This window comes from Trachypithecus francoisi, unplaced genomic scaffold (assembly GCF_009764315.1).
Source record: "Trachypithecus francoisi isolate TF-2019V2 unplaced genomic scaffold, Tfra_2.0 Lachesis_group4, whole genome shotgun sequence".
NCBI classification, from domain to species: Eukaryota; Metazoa; Chordata; class Mammalia; order Primates; family Cercopithecidae; genus Trachypithecus; species Trachypithecus francoisi.
The window spans coordinates 29,761,159-29,781,021 of NW_022681469.1; the positions used below are offsets into that span (position 1 = coordinate 29,761,159).

The 19,863-nt window shown below is 39.1% G+C and overlaps 1 protein-coding gene across 2 annotated transcripts in view; it reads right to left on the bottom strand.

The window, feature by feature from the left end:
- The window catches only part of AHCYL2 (adenosylhomocysteinase like 2), a 217,336-nt gene that overhangs the window by 124,420 nt on the left and 73,053 nt on the right, over window positions 1-19,863 (bottom strand). The window lies entirely within an intron of this gene.

Sequence of the window (19,863 nt, forward strand, 5' to 3'; positions counted from 1 at the left end):
CCATGCTTTGAATCATATTCCTTCCTTTCTTTTCAAGGACTTCAGTCCATTTTTATTCCCTTTTTCCAATCTTGCTTTCTTCCTCTCCAAACTGTTTTCCATAGGCACCTAAACATATTCAAGTCTGTCATACTTTTTTTTTTGGAGACAGGGTCTCACTCTTGCCCAAGCTGGAGTGCAGTGGTATGATCTTGGCTCGCTACAACCTCCGCTTCCTGGGCTCAATCAATTCTCTAGCTTCAGCCTCCTGAGTCGCTGGGACTACAGGTGTGAGCCACCATACCTGGCTAATTTTTGTATTTTTTGTAGAAACAGGGTTTCACCACATTGCCCAGGCTGGACTCAAACTCCTGAGCTCAAAGTGATATGCCCACCTCAGCCTCCCAAAGTGCTAGAATTACAAGCATGAGCCACCACGCCTGGCCCATCAAGTCTGTTATATATTGTTTTAAATAACATTTTCCCTAGAGCTTGCAATCCTCTCCGGCAACTCTAACTCCCTTATTCTTCACAGTCAATATTCTCAAAACCGTTTTCTACCCCAGCTTGTTTTGCTTCCCTACAAATAATGTCTCTAACCAGTCCAATTTAACCTTATCATCTACCCTAACACTTAAAAAACTGCTTTGCTGCTGAAGTCAGTGAATTATTTTCAATACTGATTTTATTTTACATCTGTATAGCATTTAACACTTAACTCCCCTCCTTCTTAAAAACTCTCTTCTTTTTGGAACACCACACTCTCCTGGCTTTCTCCTTCAACCCTGGCTTCTAATTTCCTTCATTATCTTTTCCTTCACCAATTCCCTTAACTGTTGATGTCCATTGGGGTCCATTCTCAGTCTTGTCTCCATCACTTCATATAAACTCCCTGGTGATTCCACTGAAAGAATGAATGATTTGACAGGAGATCCTTGGTGATCTTAGCAAGCATGGTTTCAGAGAAAAGGTGAGGATAAATGCTCTATTATCAAACAGAAAATGAAATGATAAATGTAAAAGAGCATGTATAGATAGGATTAGAGATTTATGGGATCTATTTTGTCATCTTTTTTTTTTTTTTTAAGGGAATGAAGTTAATGGAGATGGAAAGACTGAAAATTAAGGATATAAAAGATGTTGTTAAGTTACCGAGGAGGTGGATGAGATGGTATCAAGAATCATATATTTAGACAGATGTCACAACTATCTAAAATGGGAAGAGCTAAACCTCTTCCTCTGGGACAGAAAGGAAAAAGGTAAAAATGAGGTCAAATAGAGACATGTAATGAGAAAGTCAGAAGGAAGTTGAAACAGTTCACAAGAGAAAGCCTAAACTTTTTGGTGTCCCAGATCCAAGGTGGGTTGGATGAAAATGAGACAGAGATTAGGAAGGGGTCCGAGATGAGTAGAAGTCTGTAATAGCTGCTGAAGAAAAAGGCAAAAGCAACTAACCAATGTAAAATAAAAATTAAAAAAAAAGGTGACTGGTAAAGAGAATTCAAATAAGATTGGAGTTTAGAGACTTGAGCTTAGAGAGGCAGCAATTCCATAACTTTACAGCACTCGGTTTTTAAGGCATAGGCAGAAACAGAGAAGGCAGACTGTAGGATTGATCCAGGAATGTGGGAGCTGGCAGCGGATAAGAACCAAGGGAACAGAAGATATTTATATGTGACAAACGAAAATGATGAACCATTTGTAACCATAAATTTTCTTTTCTTTCATTTATTTGAGACAAGGTCTTGCTCTGTTGCCCAGGCTGGGGTGCAGTGGTGTGATCACAGCTCACTGTAGCCTCAAACTCCTAGGCTCAAGTGATCCTCTCACCTCAGCCTCCCACATAGCTGGGACTACAGGCATGTACCACCACACCCAGCTAATTTTTAAACTTTTTGTAGAGATGGGATCTCACTATGTTTTCTAGACTGATCTCAAATTCTTAGCCTCAAGTGATCCTCCCATCTTGGCTTCCCAAAGTGCTGGGATTACAGGTGTGAGCCACTGCACCTGACCATAACCATAATTTTTGTTGTTGTTCTGAGACAAAGTCTTGCTCTGTCGCCCAGGCTAGAGTGCAGTGGCATGATCTCAGCTCACTGCAACCTCCACCTCCTGGGTTCAAGCGATTCTCCTGCCTCAGCCTCCCAAGTAGCTGGGATTACAGGTGCCCACCACCACGCCCGGCTAATTTTTGTATTTTTAGTAGAGATGTGGTTTCACCATGTTGGCCAGGCTGGTCTCGAACTCCTGACTTCAGGTGATCCACCTGGTCTCAGCCTCCCAAAGTGCTGGGATTACAGGCATCAGCCACTGTGCCCGGCCCATAACCATAAATATTTTTAATTCAATGTTTTAAAATAGTTATCTTCCAAAATAGACTAAGAACCACCACATGACCACAGACATCACACTGAAATTGTAATGAATGATCTACAGCATGCTGCCCAGATCATGTGGCCCATGGCACCCAATACCAACCCCACATGCTCCTCACTATAGCAAATTATTCTTCAGTTGTAATGATAGTTTCTTTTTTGAAACTGTCTTAGAATAATTCTACTATCTAAATGTTTCTGTTTTTTAAATGAACATAAAGAATCTTCTCCTGGGAGGACAGGGAGTAAGCCGAATAGAAGCCTCCACTGATCATCCTTCCTGCAGGAACACCAAATTTAACAACTATCTACACAAAAAAAAAGCACCTTCAATAAGAATGAAAACCATGTGAGCAATCACAGTACCTGGTTTTAACTACATATCACTGAAAGAGGCACTGAAGAAGGCAGGAAAAACAGTCTTGAAATGCAACAACACCCCCTCTCATCCCCTGGCAGCAGCCACATGGGCAATCTGTATGCTTGGGGCAGGGAGAGCTCAGTGATTGTGGAACTTTGCATTGGAACTCAGTGCTGGTAACACCAGACAGGATTCAGCAGGTACTCACAGAGGGAGCATCCAGAAGAGCCCTAGCCAGAGAGGAATCACCCAACCCAGCGTTCATATCTGTAATTTCGGTAAGCCCTGCCACCATGGGCTAAAGTGCTCTGGGGTTCTAAATAAACTTGAAAGGCGGTCTAGGCCACAAAGACTACAACTCCTGGGCAAGTCCTAGTGACGTGCTGGGCTTGGAGCCAGGGGACTTGAGGGGCACATGACCTAGTGAGACGTCAGCCAGGCTGGCTAAGGGAGTGCTTACGCCACCCCTCCTCCAACCCAAGGCAGTGCAGCTTGAAGCTCCCAGCTTCAAAAGAGACCCCTTTCTTCCGCTTGAGGGAAAAGTAAAGAGGATGTTGTTTTGCAGCTTAGATACCAGCTCAGCCACAGTAGGAAAGGGCACCAGGCAGGATCATAAGGCCCCATTCCAGGCCCTAGCTCCTGGACATTTCTAGACATATCTTGGGCCAGAAGGGAACCAGTCCTGGCAGGATTCATCACCTGCTGACTAAACAGCCCTTGGACTCTAAATAATCAGCAGCGGTAACCAGCTAGTACATGCCATGGGTCTTAGGTAAGACTCTGAGACATGCTGACTTCAGGTGTGTCCCAGCAAATTCCCAACTGTGTTGGCTATGAGGAGAGAATCCTTCTGCTTGAGAAATGGAGAGGGAAGAATAAAGGAGACTTTGCCTTGCAGCTTAGGTACCAGCTCAGTCAAAATGGGGAACAGTACCAAACAGGCTCTTGGGGTCCTTGATTCCAGACCTTGACTCTTGCATGGCATTTCTAGACCCACCCTGAGCCAGAGGGGAGCCCACTGCCCTGAAGGGTGAGTTCTAGGCCTGGCAGCATTCACCACAAGCTGACTTAAGAGCCCTTGGGCCTTAAGTGAACATCAGTGGTGCCCTGGTACTCGTGGGCCTGTGGTGGTGGTGGAGGACATGGGAAGAGACTCCTCTGCCTGGGGGAAGGGGAGGAGGGAAGAGTAGGAAGGATTTGTCTTGTGGTTTCACTGCCAGCATAGCTGCAATGGAATAGGGCACCAGATAGATTTCTCTCTAAGGTTTCCAACTCCAAGCCCTGGCTCCTGAACAGCATCCAGAAGAACTTGCCAACCTGAAGGGAAGGGCACAAGACTAGCTGGCTTCACTACCTACTGACTGTAGAGCCCTAGGGTCTTGAGAGAACATACGCAGTAGCCAGGTAGTGGTCACAGCACCCCTTGGACAAGACTCAATGCTGTACTGGCTTCAGGACTGACCCAGTGAGTCCCAGTGTTGGTGGCCACAGGGTTGCTTGTGTCACCTCACCTCTAGGTCCAGGCAGTTCAGCACAGAGACAGAGAGAGACTCCGTTTGTCTGGAAGAAAGTAAGGGAAGAGAACAAGAGTTTCTGCCTCATAGTCCAGAGAATTCATCTGGATCTTACCCAAGACCATCAAGGTGATACCTCTATGAGTCTGTAAGAACTACAGCATTACTGAGCTTGGGGTGCCACCTAATGCAGATATGGCTGCAGTGACCAAAAACTTAGATCTCAACACCCAAGTCCCTTCAAATATCTGGAAAGCCTTCCCAAGAAGGACAGGTACAAATAAGCCCAGACTGCTAAGAAGTCAACAAATACCCAACTCTTCAATGCCCAGACACTGACAAACATCTACAAGCATCAAGACCAGGAGGAAAACATGATCTCACCAAACTAAGTAAGGCATCAGAGGCCAATCTCAGAGAAACAGAGATATGTGACCTTTCAGACAGAATTTGAAATAGCTGTTTTGAGGAAATTCAAAGAAATTCGAGATAACACAAGAAAGAATTCAGAATTTTATCAGATAAACTTAACAATGAAATTGAAATAATTAAAAAAAGAATAAAGCAGAAATTCTGTAGTGGAAAAATGCAATTGACACACTGAAGAATGCACCAGAGTCTCCTAATAGCAGAATTGCTCAAGCAGAAGAAAGAACTGTGAGTCTGAAGACAGGCTATTTGAAAACACACACCCAGAGGAGACAAAAGAAAAAAGAATACAAAAGAATAAAGCACACCTACAAGATCTAGAACATAGCCTCAAAAGGGCAAATATAAGAGTTACTGGCCTTAAAGAGAAGGTAGAGACAGACACAGAAAGGTTATTCAAAGGGATAACAATAGAGAACTTCCCAAGCCTAGAGAAAGACATCAGTATTCAAGTACAAGAAGGTTATGGAACACCAAGAAGATTTAACCCAAAGACGACCAACTCAAAGCATTTAATATCCGAACTCCCAAAGGTCAAAGATAGAGAAAGGATCCTAAAAGCAGCAAGAAACAACATACAATGGAGCTCCAAATACATCTGCCAGCAGACCTCTCAGTGGAAACCTTACAGGCCAAGAGAGGGTGGCATAACATATTTAAAGTGTTAAAGGAAACATCTTTTACCCTAGAACACTATATCCGGTGAAAATATCCTTCAAACATGAAAGAGAAATAAAGACTTTCCCAGACATACAAAAGCTAAAGGATTTCATCAACACCAGACCTGTCTTATAAGAAACACTAAAGTGAGTTCTTCAATTAGAAAGAAGAGGATGCTAATGATCAATAAGAAATCATCTGAAGGTATAAAACTCACTGGTAATAGTAAGTACACAGAAAAACACAGATTCAAGTAATTGTAGTGTGTAAACTCATATTTCAAGCAGAAAGATGAACTGATCAAAAAAACTACAACTTTTCAAGACACAGTACAATAAGATATACATAGAAACAACAAAAAATTAGAAAGTGGGGGGTAAGAAGTTAAAGTATAAAGTTTTTTTGTTTGTTTGTTTTTGAGACGGAGTATCGCTGTCACCCAGACTGGAGTGTAGTGGCGTGATCTCGGCTCACTGCAACCTCCACCTCCTGGGTTCAAGCAATTTTCCTGCCTCAGCCTCTCAAGTAGCTGGGACTACAGGCACACGCCACCACGCCTGGCCAATTTTTGTATTTTTAGTAGAGACGGGGTTTCACCATGTTGACCAAGATGGTCTCAATCTCTTGGCCTCATGATCCACCCACCTCGGCCTCCCAAAGTGCTGAGATTACAGGCATGAGCCACCGTGCTCAGCCTAAGTATAAAGCTTTTATTAGTTTTTTTTGCTTGTTTGTTTATACAATCGGTGTTGTCATCAGTTTAAAATAATGTGTTATATTATTTGCAAACTTCATGGTAACCACAAATCTAAAAACATACAGTGGATACACAAAAAATAAAAAGGGAGAAATTAAAACATACCACCAGAGAAAATCACCTCCACTAAAAGGAAAATAGGAAGGAAGAAAAGAAGAAAGAGAAGACCAAAAAATAACCAGAAAACAAATAACAAAATGGCAGGATTAAGTCCTTATTTACTAATAGTAACACTGAATGTAAATGGACTAAATTCTCCAATCAAAAGACACAGAGTGGCTAAATGGATAAAAAAAAAGCAAGAAAGATTCAATGATCTGTTGCCTACAAGAAACACACTTCTCCTTTAAAGAAACATATAGAATGAAAATGAAAGGATGAAAAAAGATATTCTATATCAATGGAAACGAAAAAAGAACAAGACTAACTCTATTTGTATAAGACAAAATAGATTTCAAGACAAAAACTACAAAAAGAGACAAAGTAATGTCATTATATAATGATAAAGGGGTTAATTTAGCAAGAGGATGAAGGCAGTTTAAATATATATGCACCCAACACTGGAGGACCCAGATATATAATGGAAATATTATTAGAGCTAAATAGATAAGACTCTAAAACAATAATAGTTAGAGACTTCAATACCCCATTTTCAGCATTGGACAAATCATCCAGACAGAGAATCAACAAAGAAATATCGGACTTAATCTGCACTACAAACCAAATGGATCTAATAGATATTTACAGAACATTTCATCCAATGGCTGTGGAATACACATTCTTCTCCTCAGTACATAGATCATTCTCTCTCTTCTTTTTTTTTTTTTTTTTTTTGAGGCAGAGTCTCGCTCTGTGGCCCCAGGCTGGAGTGCAGTGGCCGGACCTCAGCTCACTGCAAGCTCCGCCTCCCGGGTTTACGCCATTCTCCTGCCTCAGCCTCCCGAGTAGCTGAGACTACAGGCGCCCGCCACCTCACCTGGCTAGTTTTTTGTATTTTTTAGTAGAGATGGGGTTTCACCATGTTAGCCAGGATGGTCTCGATCTTCTGACCTCGTGATCCGCCCACCTCGGCCTCCCAAAGTGCTGGGATTACAGGCTTGAGCCACCGCGCCCGGCCGGATCATTCTCAAGGACAGATTATATGTTAGGTCACAAGACAAGTCTTAAAACACTCAAAGGATTGAAGTAATATCAAGCATTTTCTGACCACAGTGGAATAAAACTAGAAATCAATAACAAGAATTTTGGAAATGGTACAAACATGAAGGAATTTCTTGAAACAAATGATAATGGAAACATAACATACCCAAACCTATGGGATACAGCTACAGCAGTACTAAGAGGGAAGTTTGTTTATTTCTTGATTGATTGATTTTGAGACAGAGTCTTGCTTTGTTGCCCAGGCTGGATTGCAGTGGTGCAATCTCAGCTCAATGCAACTACCGCCTCCCGGGTTCAAGTGAGTCTTGTGCCTCAGCCTCCCGAGTAGCTGGAATTACAGGTGTGCACCACCAATGCCCAACTAATTTTTTGTATGTTTAGTAGAGACAGGGTTTCACCATGTTGCCCAGGCTGGTCTGGAACTCCTGAACTCAGGCAATTTGCCCGCCTCAGCCTCCCAAAGTGCTAAGATTATAGGTGTGAGTCGCTGCGCCCAAAGAGGGAAGTTTATAGCTATAAGTTCCTATATCAAAAAAGTAGAAAAGCATCAAATAAATAGCCTAACAATACGTCCTAAATAAATAGAAAAGCAAGACCGAACCAAACCCAAAGTTAGTAGAAAAGAAATAAAGATCAGAGCAGAAATAAATGAAATTGAAATGAAGAAAACAATACAAAAGATCAACAAAATAAAAAATTGTTTCTTTGAAAAAATAAACAAAATTGACAAACCTTTAGCCAGACTAAGAAAAAAAGAGAAGACCAAAATAAATAAAATCAGAGACAAAAAGGAGACATTATGTCTGATACTGCAGAAACTCAAAGGACCATTTGAGGCTACTATGAGCAATTATATGCCAATAAATTGGAAAACCTAGAAAAAATGGATACGTTTCTTGACACATACAACCTCCCAAGATTGAATCATGAAGAAATCCAAAACCTAAACAGACCAATAACAAGTAGCAAGATCAAAGTCAAAGTGAAAAGTCTCTCAGTTGGCAGGGCATGGTGGCTTACGCCTGTAATCCCAGCACTTTGGGAGGCCAAGGCGGGCGGATCACCTGAGGTCAGGAGTTCGAGACCAGCCTGACCAACATGGAGAAACCCGTCTCTACTAAAACTACAAAGTTAGCCAGGCATGGTGGCGCATGCCTATAATCCCAGCTACTCGGGAGGCTGAAGCAGGAAAATCACTTGAACCCAGGAGGCGGAGGTTGCAATGAGCCGAGATCATGCCATTGCCCTCCAGCCTGGGCAACAAGAGTGAAACTCCATCTCAAAACAAAAAAAGTATCCCAGCAGCAAAGAAAAGCCTAGGACCCAATGGCTTCACTGCTGAATTTTACCAAACATTTAAAGAACTAACACCAATCTTACGCAATCTTACTCAAACAATTCCAAAAAATGGAGGTGAAAGGAATACTTCCGAACTGGTCTATGAGACCAGTATTACCCTGATACCAAAACCAGAGAAAGACACATTAAAAAAAAACAAAACAAAACACCCTACAGGCTCTGATGAACATTTATGCAAAAATCCTCAACAAAATACTAACAAATCAAATTCAACAACACATTAAAAAGATCATTCATAATGATCAAGTGGGATGTATCCCAAGGATATAAGGATGGTTCAACATACACCAATCAATGTGATACAGCCTATCATCAGAATGAAGGACAAGAACCATATGATCATTTCCACTGATGCTGAAAAAGCATTTGATAAAATTCAGCATCCCTTCATGATAAAAACCCTAAAAATAACTGAGTATAGAAGAAACATACCTCAACATAATAAAATATGTACAACAACCCACAGCTAGTATCATACTGAATGGGGAAAAACTGAAAGCCCTTCTTTTAAGATTTAGAACATGACAACAATGCCCACGTTCACTACTGTTATCCAATATAGTACTAGAAGCCCTAGTTAGAGCAATGAGTCAAGAGAAAGAAATAAAGGGAACTCAAACCGGAAAGGAAGGAGGAGTCAAATTATCCTTGTTTGTAGATGATATGATCTTATATTTGGAAAAACCTAAAGACTCCACCAAAAAACTATTAGAACTGATAAGCAAATTCAGTAAAATCAACCTACAAAAGTCACTAGCATTTCTACATACCAACAGGAAGCAATCTGAAAAAGAAATCAAGGAAGTAACCCTATTTATAATAACTACAGATAAAATTAAATACCTAGGAATTAATTTAACTAAATAAGTGAAATATATCTACAATGAAAACTATAAAACACTGATGCAAGAAACTGAAAAGAATACTAAAAAAAAAAAAAGAAAGTCCATGTCCATGGATTGGAACAATCAATATTGTAAAAATGTCCATCCTACCTAAAGCAGAATCTGTGTAGTAGTAGGGATTGTACTAAATCTATAGATTCCAAATACCAATAACATTCTTCACAGAAATAGAAAAAAAAAAATCCTAAAATTTATATAGAACTACAAAAGTGACAGAATAGTCAAAGCTATCCTGGGCAAAAAGAACAAAACTGGAAGAATGACATGACCTGACTTCAAATTATACTGTGGAGCTATAGTAACCAAAACAGCATGGTACTGGCATAAAAACAGACACATAGACCAATGGAACAGAATAGAGAACCCAGAAACAAATCCCTACATCTACAGTGAACTCATTTTCGACAAACACACCAAAACATACATTGGGGAAAGAACAGTCTCTTCAATAAATGGTGCTGGGAAAACTGGATATCCACATGCAAAAGAATAAAACTAGACCTCTATCTCTCACATATACAAAAGTCAAATAAAAATAGATTAAAGATTTAAATCTAAGACCTCAAACTATGAAGCTACCAAAAGAAAACATTGGGGAAACTCTCCAGGACATTGGAGTGGGCAAAGATTTCTTGAGTAAATACCACACAAGCATAGGAACCAAAGCAAAAATGGACAAATCAGATCATATCAAGGTAAAAAGCTTCTGCACAGCAAAGGAAACAACCAACAAAGTGAAGACACTACCCACAGAATGGGAGAAAGTATTTGTAAACTATCCATCTGACACATGATTAATAACCATAATACATAAGGAGCTCAAACAACCCTATGGAAACAAAATCTAATAATCCAATTAAAAAATGGGCAAAAGATCTGAACAGACATTTCTCAAAAGAAGACATACAAATGGCAAACAGGTGTATGAAAAGGTGCTCAAGCCCGGATGCAGTGGCTCACGCCTGTAATCCCAGCACTTAGGGAGGCTGAAGTGGGCAGATCACTTGAGGTCAGGAGTTCAAGACCAGCCTGGTCAACATGGTGAAACTCCATTTCTACTAAAAATACAAAAATTAATCAGGTGTGGTGGCGCGCGCCTGTAATCCCAACTACTTGGCAGGCTGAGGCAGGAAAATCCCTTACCCAGGAGGTGGAGGTTGCAGTGAGCTGAGACTGTGCCACTGCACTCTACCTTGGGTGACAGCGTGAGACTCCATCTCAAAAAAACATAGAAAAACTACAATGAGATGTCTTGCCACAGTTGAAATGGCATATATCCAAAAGACAGGCAATAACAAATGCTGGTGAGGATACGGAGAAAAGGAAATCCTCATACACTATGAAGAACAATTTAGAGATTCCTCAAAAAATTAAAAATAGAACCACCATATAATCCAGCAATCCCACTGTTGGGTGTATATTCAAAAGAAAGGAAGTCAGTACATTGAAGAGATATCTGCACTCCCATGTTTGTTGTAGCACTGTTCACAATAGCCAAGATTTGGAAGCAACCTAAGCATCCATCAACAGATGAAAAAATTTTTAAATGTGGTACATATAAACAATGGAGTACTATTCAGCCATAAAAAAGAATGAGATTCTGTCATTTGCAACAACATGAATCAAAGTGGATATCCTTATGTTAAGTGAAATAAGCCAGGCAAAGAAAGACAAACTTTGCATGTTCTCACCTATTTCTGGGAGATAAAAATTAAAAGAATTGAACTCATGGAGATAGAGAGTAGAATGATGGTTACCAAAGGTTGGGAAGGGTAGTAAGGAGGTTGGCGGGGAAGTGGGGATGGCTAATGGGTACAAAACAAACAGAAAGAATGAATAAGATCTGGTATCTGATAGCACAACAGGGTAACCATAGTGAATAATAATTTAATTGTACATTTTAAAATAACTAAAAGTATAATAAGATTATAATACAATATATGTTTGGGGTGATAGATACCCTCATTTACCTTGATGTAATTATTGCACATTGTATGCCTGTATCAAAATATTCCATAAACCCCATAAATATATGCACCTACTATGTACCCATAAAAATTAAAAATTTTTAATAAATAAAAAATCTTAAAAAGTTTTCTCCTGTATGTATAAAATTTTCAGGCTGGTCTCAAAAATTTTAAAGAGATTCTTCTCCTTTAAAAAATTATTTAGGTGTTTTGAATTTAAATTATCTAAACCGTGGATATATAATCAAACCACAACAGATCAGATCCTACATGTGTGGGTAAAGAATCATCTTCCACATATACAAAGTTCTGTACTTCTATACCATGTGGTTGGTGATGAGACGGAACAGGTACAACACCCTTCTGACAAGTTTTCCTTGTTATGGAAGTACTTCTAAAAGTTGGAATCTCCCATCTCAGCCTCCTGAATAGTTGGAATTACAGGTGACCCACTATGCCCGGATAATTTTGTTTTTGTTGTTGTTGTTGTTTGTAGAGAAGGGGACTTGCCACGGTGTCCAGGCTGCTCTCAAACTCTTGGCCTCAAGTGATCTTCCCACCTAAGGCTCTCGAGTGGCTAAGATTACAGACATGAGCTACCATGCCTGACAGTTTCTACATTTTTAAACGGTTGAAAAATTTCCAGTCTGTCCCTGAATCTCCTCCCCAAAAAGGTCAAAAATTTTTAAAAAGAACAATATATCACGGCACATGGAAATTGTATCAAATTCAAATTTTTGGTTTCCATTAAGTTTTTTGGAGTTCATTCATTTATGTATTGCCTATGACTACTTTTTTTGCTACAATAAGAGGTTTGAGTAGTTACAACAAAAAACATACAGCCTGCAAAGCGTAAAATACTTACTATCTAACACTTTACAGAAAAAGCTTGCTTATCTTTGGACCAAGAAAAGTTTTATTTTATTGTATAATTCAGTAATGACTGTGATAATTATTTCCAAATAGGCAAAAGAGGTGAAAGCAACAGCCATTTGGAAAATAATGATCTTAATTATAAATAACAAAGCTTAAACAGTTTAATATAATACATAAAATAGACAATTCACTTGGTAGAATGACAAATATCAAACAAACACTGCAAATGTGCTGCTTTGGTTTGGTTCTTGTAAGGCCTTACATTGCTTCTCTTCCATTATCCCCCAAGCAAAGTTTAGTAAAAAAAAAAAACTCCAAAATCATTCTGGGAATTTTAGGAAAAGCTACATAGAGGTATTTTAGTCACTACAACCCTGCCTAAGTACTTTCCATAGCTGTTATATGTTTCAAGAAAACAAAACAAAAAACCAGGTGTCCTCATGAAATGTCAGGTGAATTGCAGCCAGTAGGTGGAGACAGTTTCTAATCAAAGTAGAGAAGCAAAATTTGATACAAGTTGTAATGGAAATTTAAACTACCTTCATATCCTTACCTTGAAATATTTAGTTAACTAGATAGGACAAAGTGATTTTTTTCCTTCCCTAGTTCAACAATAAAACCAGGCTGCCTTGTATTTCCTAAATCAGATTTCACTAAGGAATCAGAAATAGGCTGGCTGGTGAATACCCCATTCCCTAGATAATATAAGCGTAATTTATATGTTTAAATAAATCAAGTTTTTCCTCTCTTGCCATTAGAAAAGGAATATTTTCTCATCATTTTCTCTCAATGAGGTTAGCATCTTTCCTATCAAATTAAACCACAGGCCTTCTTGTCTATGGTTACCCTCCAGTTATCTGATTATATAAACTGGAAAGGACTATTTCAGCAGGTAATGATTTGTTTATTTGGAGACAGGATCTCGCTGTCACCCAAGCTGGAGTGCAGGGGCAGGATCATGGCTCACTGCAGCCTCAACCTTCCCAGCTCAAGCAATCCTCCTACCTAAGACTCCTGAGTAGCTGAGACTATTAGTGGATTAGTCCACCACCACGTCGGGCTAATTTTTTAGTTTCTTTAGAGGCTGGTTCTCCTTATGTTGTCCAAGCTGGTCTCAAACTCCTGGGTTCAAAGGATCTTCCCATGCCTTGGCTTCCCAAAGTGCTGGGATTACAAGCATGAGCCACTGCATCTGGCCAGGTAATGATTCAGATTATAGCTCTAAATTACCTTATCAAATACCATATACTTTCACTCATTTAAAAAAAAAAAACTTCTCAAATTTTTTTTCTCATTTTATAAACAAGAAAAAAGTTACTTTTCCATTCTACAAATGACAGGAATAGAATGGTGGTTCCAACTTTGGGACCCGCAGTCCAGAGCTACAATTTCTAGCGGTCTGTAGGAGGAAGGAGACCAATTGGGCCTCAAGCAAAGGCATTCTAAATTTCCTGTCTCAACGTGTGATACTTCTGCTTCCCAAGCACCAGTGCTCTGGAACTGTTCGCTAGCTTTCCAAAGCTCCTAACCGGCGCTTCTTGCTTGGGTTCTGTCTATGGACCTATGCTTTTTCAGTACCTTTAATTTCAGCAGTATGCACAACTCAGCCCAGTCCTAAGATGAAGTTTACCTCAAAGCAAAGCATACTAGAGTGCAAAGGACTCACAGGTAACCACTGACACCATCACTAACCAGGGGACATAGCACTACAAAAAATTTGTAATTGGAATAAACAATGATGTTTTCAGAAATTCCTCCTCTTTGGAGCAGCCACCTCTCTACGATCCTTTTACCTTTCACATACCCAATCACCCTACTTAAAGTCACACAATGTGCCAAGACTACAATAGGTCAGTGGGTATGTGTACACACAGTCTTCACAAATTGACTACCCACTTCAGAAAGGCTGACATATATTAAATCTCAAAAAGAACATAAACTTTAAGCTTCTAAAAACTCTAACTCACCAAGCAAGGGTAAGGACTCTAACTTAGCCAATTTAGTTTAATTCTCCTTTATAAGGCTAGTTTCAGAAACCATTTGAGTATTGTTTTAAACTACCTAGGATCAGAATGTCCCGAAATTTTTACTTATTTTACCTTCCAGACTATGTGAAAAATAGGTATAAGCATACTAACCTTTCTATTTTAATAAACCCCAGGCATTTACTCTCTATCAACTGCATGGACCATTCTAGGAAGCCAAAATTTTTTATTTTTATTTTTTAGAGACAGGGTCTCACTCTGTCACCTAGGATTAGAGTGCAGTGACATGATCATAGCTCACTGTAGCCTTGAACTCCTGGACTGAAGGGATCCTCCTACCTCAGCCTCCCAAGTAGCTGGGACTACAGGCATATGTTACCATGTCCAACTAATTTTTTAATTTTTTCAGTAGAGATGGGGTCTCAGTATGTTGCCCAGGCTGGTCTTGAACCCCTTAGCTCGAGTGATCCTCCCACCTCAGCCTCCCAAGGTGCTGTGATTATAGGCGTGAGCCACCGTACCTGGCACCAAAATATTTAAATCCAATGAAAACCAACATAACACCAGAAAATCATTGTCTTTCTTCCCTTGATGTTTGTGATTATTTGGGAAAGTACTTAATTGGAAGAAAAGTCTATGGTTGATGGTATATTAAGGTGTACAGAGGTTACTCACTGGCTCCCTTTATGCAACCTCTCTTCTACTCTTCCTATTATTTCCTCCTTGATTTTTTACTTCCAACTAAATGTGTTTTCTCCTAAACATAATGGTAAGAATTTTAAGTAACTATCATAGGGGTAATCCTACATGATTCCTCCAAAATGAGACTCATCTAATCACATTTCTAAAGTCTCCAGTGAGTTGGAATAACACATACTGGAATGGGGATTGAAGCATCGAAGCCAAGTGGCTGTCCAAAGTACTAAGATTCCAAGATCTAAAAGCAGCTATACATTTATCCAAAATCTATTTAGCAAATAAAGGTTAACAGTATAAACGCAGAGAGCCTTTGGAGAAATTAATCTATTTTTATCCTGACTTTGGCCAAATTACTTAAACCAGTGGTTTTAATTCTGCATATATACGAACAACCCCCCAGCAAAGCCAGCAACTGCTGGAAAAGTAAAGGATTAAGATCTTCCTAATTAGAGACATTTGAGTTCCACTAGAGCACGCAGTAACCCTCTGAGGATGCCTGTAGTTACAGACACTCAAATGTTTTAAGTAGTTTCTCTGCCCATTCATGGCCTTCGCCGTAAGGCAATAATTAGGTATAATCTTACAATCAGTTTTACTACATATTCATATCCTTACTGCACACCTAGTATATGTTGATTGTTGACTTTTAGTTTTTTGTTTTTTTTTTATATTATAATGTACTTGAGTCAGCTCACTAACAAAGGTCTGGAGAAATACCAAATAATGACTACATGGGGTCTCAGTTCTATAGTCTATACAATGGTCTCCTACTGCGTATTTTTTCAGCTTTCAGAGTCTAGGCTTCTCTTTAAGATGCTATAAACTTGTTGAAGACTATTCCCCGAACTTAAACCAGTTCCACTACTCTGTTCTCAGTCTAGGGACACAGACTGACTCATATGTAACATTTTTAAAGCTGCTGCTCAGCAATGCACATCCCTCATAAAACCTTAATCATAGAGAATTTAGTTAAATCCTTTAAAACCAGATTGCTCTGGCTTCACAGAACCAGTCTGGCTGCTCAGCTTCAATTCCCCAGAGAGAAGAGAGAAGTTCTACTCTATTATGAAACCAGCTTGCCTAATCAAATTCCCTTTCAGAGAAAGAGGTCAAGGAGAATAACTGCTGTGCCATTTTTCAATTCTTCCTTCCAAGAAATGACTGTGATTGACAGATGCTATTTCTTTGAGTTCCAATGGCCTACTGCCAAGATCAACTAATTGTTTCTTGGTTAAAAGAATGGTACCAATCCACCAAGCCACACGACTCCCCATAACTACATTACTTAATACTTTACATTGGTAAAGTTTTATCATTTTCAAAGCCAGCAAACACACATTCAACACACCCCATTGGGAAGGCAGAATGGATATTATTAATATCTTCATTTTTAGAGACTGGAAAACTACAACAAAGGCAATGTATGACTTGTCCAGGGTACAGATGTTAATAGTGGATCTAACATTCTAATTTATGAAGTTAATAGTCCCAGGATTTTCTATACATCATGTAGCTTTGCAATATTCCTTAGTATATCTACTAATCTCAATATCTGCCCCATCTTATTAAAATATTTGCTAATAGAAGATTTCCTGTTCAGATGAACAGCTATAGTGTTGTGGTAGATATAAACTAACATGGTGTAGTAGAAAGAGGGATATTTAGAGACCAAGATGGATTCAGATTACACTCTTGCCACTTCAGGTGTGTGACTTATGGTAAATTGATAACTGGCTTCAATTGCTGTATCAGAAAAATTGATATACCATCTACCTCACAGAATTCTAAGAATTAAATGAGTTAACACATCATGTTCCTAAAACTAACAGGCATGTAAGTGTTAATTTCCTTCCCTAGAATAGTCCTTTAACAGACCAACAGCCTCTAGAGAGTCTAACCCTTCTGATTTCAATGACCCCTAAAAATTAAGGGATAAGAATCAGGGAAATTGAAGCATTAACACTTTCCTGGCACTTCCCTCAGACATGTGGGATTTTTTGGCATCAGTTTAAAGAGAGCTTTTAGAGATGCAGTCAAACCAATTAAGAAAAAAATAGGAAAAGGCAAATGTGTCCAAATAAATAACATTCATCATAGGTACACAAAGTAATGGTTCTACCAACTAAACATATATTTAAAAGCCAGCTAGAATACACCAGTCTCCCAATAAAGAAGAGAAGAATATTTCTTTTCCTACAAAATAACTGTTTAGATCCAAAGTGAAATAATATAAACATTGATCTAAATCATCTTTCTCCATTACTACAAAACAAGCCAAATAAGATAAAGCACTTTCACAACCAATAAGTAAAAAATCACATTAACTGTGAAATTAGTTCCTAAAAGTGAATTAACAATCTCTAAATTAGTTTGGAACAAATCACATCCAAGTCTTAATCTCAATACTATACACAAATTCATACTAAGCCATCTCTCTCCTGGAATTATACTATATTCCAAAAGACAGTTAAGAGATTACTGCTATGAATATTTGAAAAATTTGAACATGTTAGATCCCTGACCTATAAGAACTTAAATTAATTGTTGCTATTTTTATCATTTTTGTTTGAAAAAATGTTACGTGTGTACTGGGTTTCCTCAAATCAGTTTTTGGGTTTTTTTTTTTTTTTGGGAGGGGAGAGAAGTTTTTTGAGGCAAGGGCTCACTCTGTTGCCCAGGCTGGATTCAAGCAGCCTCCCACCCCGCTAGTAACTGGGACTATAGGCATGTGCCACCATGCCGAGCTAATTTTTTTGTATTTTTTATAGAGACGGGGTTTTGCCATGTTGCCCAGACTGGTCTCAAACTCTTGGGCTCAAGTGATCCACTGGTCTTGGCCTCCCATGTCCAGCCAGTTTTAGTCCGTTACAATCAATCTATGGCTTCTACTAGAACATTTTCAAGGCCAGACTCTGGTTATTAGTTGAAGGGGTATACATATATTTGCACATAACTTTTATGTGCTTTAAGAGTATTTTTAACCTCTTAGTCTTGGAAAACCAGCAAACTATAACTTATTACAGTAAGTTTAGCATTTATTATTTCTTAGTTTCCTTTTTTAAAAATTCCTTTTCTGCAACCTTACAAATGAGTTTCCCAATGCCATACTTCGAAAGATACCAAAAAAACCCCAAAAACTCTGTCTTCGCTGATCAACTTGAGAAAGCCAGGCACAGAGGCAAGCGCCTATAATCACAGCTACTCAGGAGGCAGAGGTGGGAGTAGTGCTTGGGCCTGGTAGTTTGAGACCAGCCTGGGCAACATAGTGAGACCCCATCTCTAATAAATAAATAAATAATTTTAAAAGAGGGTAAGCAATACACTTTTATTTTTTACTCCTCTTACTATCATTCCCAAAGCAATATGCTTTTAAGAGTAATGTTTCTCAGTCTAGAAGCTGTAAAACTGTGTCCCAAATAATTTATTCCTAATAATATTTAAGTTCCTTTCTAATGAATAAGTTAAAGTAAATTCAAAGTTTTCCCTATTAATATAACTTTCTTTTAGACAGAGTCTCACTCTCTTACCCAGGCTGGAGTCCAGTGGCATGATCTCGGCTCATTGCAACCTCCGCCTCCTGGGTTCCAGCAATTCTCCTGCCTCAGCCTCCCAAGTAGCTGGGATTACAGGTGTGTGCCACCATGCCCAGGTAATTTTTGTATTTTTAGTAGAAATGGGGTTTCACCATGTTGGCCTGGCTGGTCTCAGACTCTCAAAGTGCTAGGATTACAGGCATGAGCCACCGTGCCTGGCCTTAACATCATTTTCATTCTTGTGTCACATTTAACTTTACTGAGTGGGAGAGAAAAGAATGATATATAGCCCTAGTCAGCAAGGAATTTTAGACAACTAGTGGGCTCTATTACATATGCTATACTCACAGCTGTGACAACTGCTGATTATTATAATGCTTCTGACTTATCTTAATCCATGCATAAATTCATGATAATGAAGCAAAGACAGATGAAGAAACTAGGATGGCTGCCTCTTTAGGATTCATGTATGAGAATGTTATGAACCTGTTTATAACCACACAAAACAAGTTATAATTATCTAATCAAAGGGAAAGTGATAGTAAGCAAATTATGTTACAAGCAGTAGTCCTACTAAAAATGTTCAAGATTTGCAAATTTTATTAATTCTAAATTTTTTACAGTAATATGTAATACAGTAATAATAGGAACTTAATTATTCAATGCTTCATAATTATCTTAATACCACCCATGAAATGATGGCCTGGGAAAAATTAAAAGTCATTTTTTGAGGAATAAAGTTCCATTAAAAAAAAACTTAGCCATATTTGTCATTATAAAATGACAGACTTCGGGCCAGGCGCAGTGGCTCACGCCTGTAATCCCAGCACTTTGGGAGGCTGAGGCGGGCGGATCATGAGGTAAGGAGATCAAGACCATTCTGGCTAACACGGTGAAACCCCGTCTCTACTAAAAATACAAAAAAAAAAATTTCCAGGCATGGTAGTGGGCACCTGTAGCCCCAGCTACTCAGGAGGCTGAGGTAGGAGAATGGCGTGAATCCAGGAGGCAGAGCTTGCAGTGAGCTGAGACACGCCACTGCACTCCAGCCTGGCTGACAATGCGAGACTCTGTCTCAAAAAAAAAAAGTAAAACAGACTTTGTGACAATAAATTTTATTATTCACATGACTATAAAATCCTTTTAGGAATAACACCCCATCCCGCAAAAAAAAAAGGGGCTCAGGTACAGTCACTATAGCAGAGGCTTTGGTAAAAGAATGCATGATTTGAATCCTAGTGCGAATATTCACTAGTTGTACGACCTCAGTAAGTTACTTAATGTCTGTGCTTCAATTACT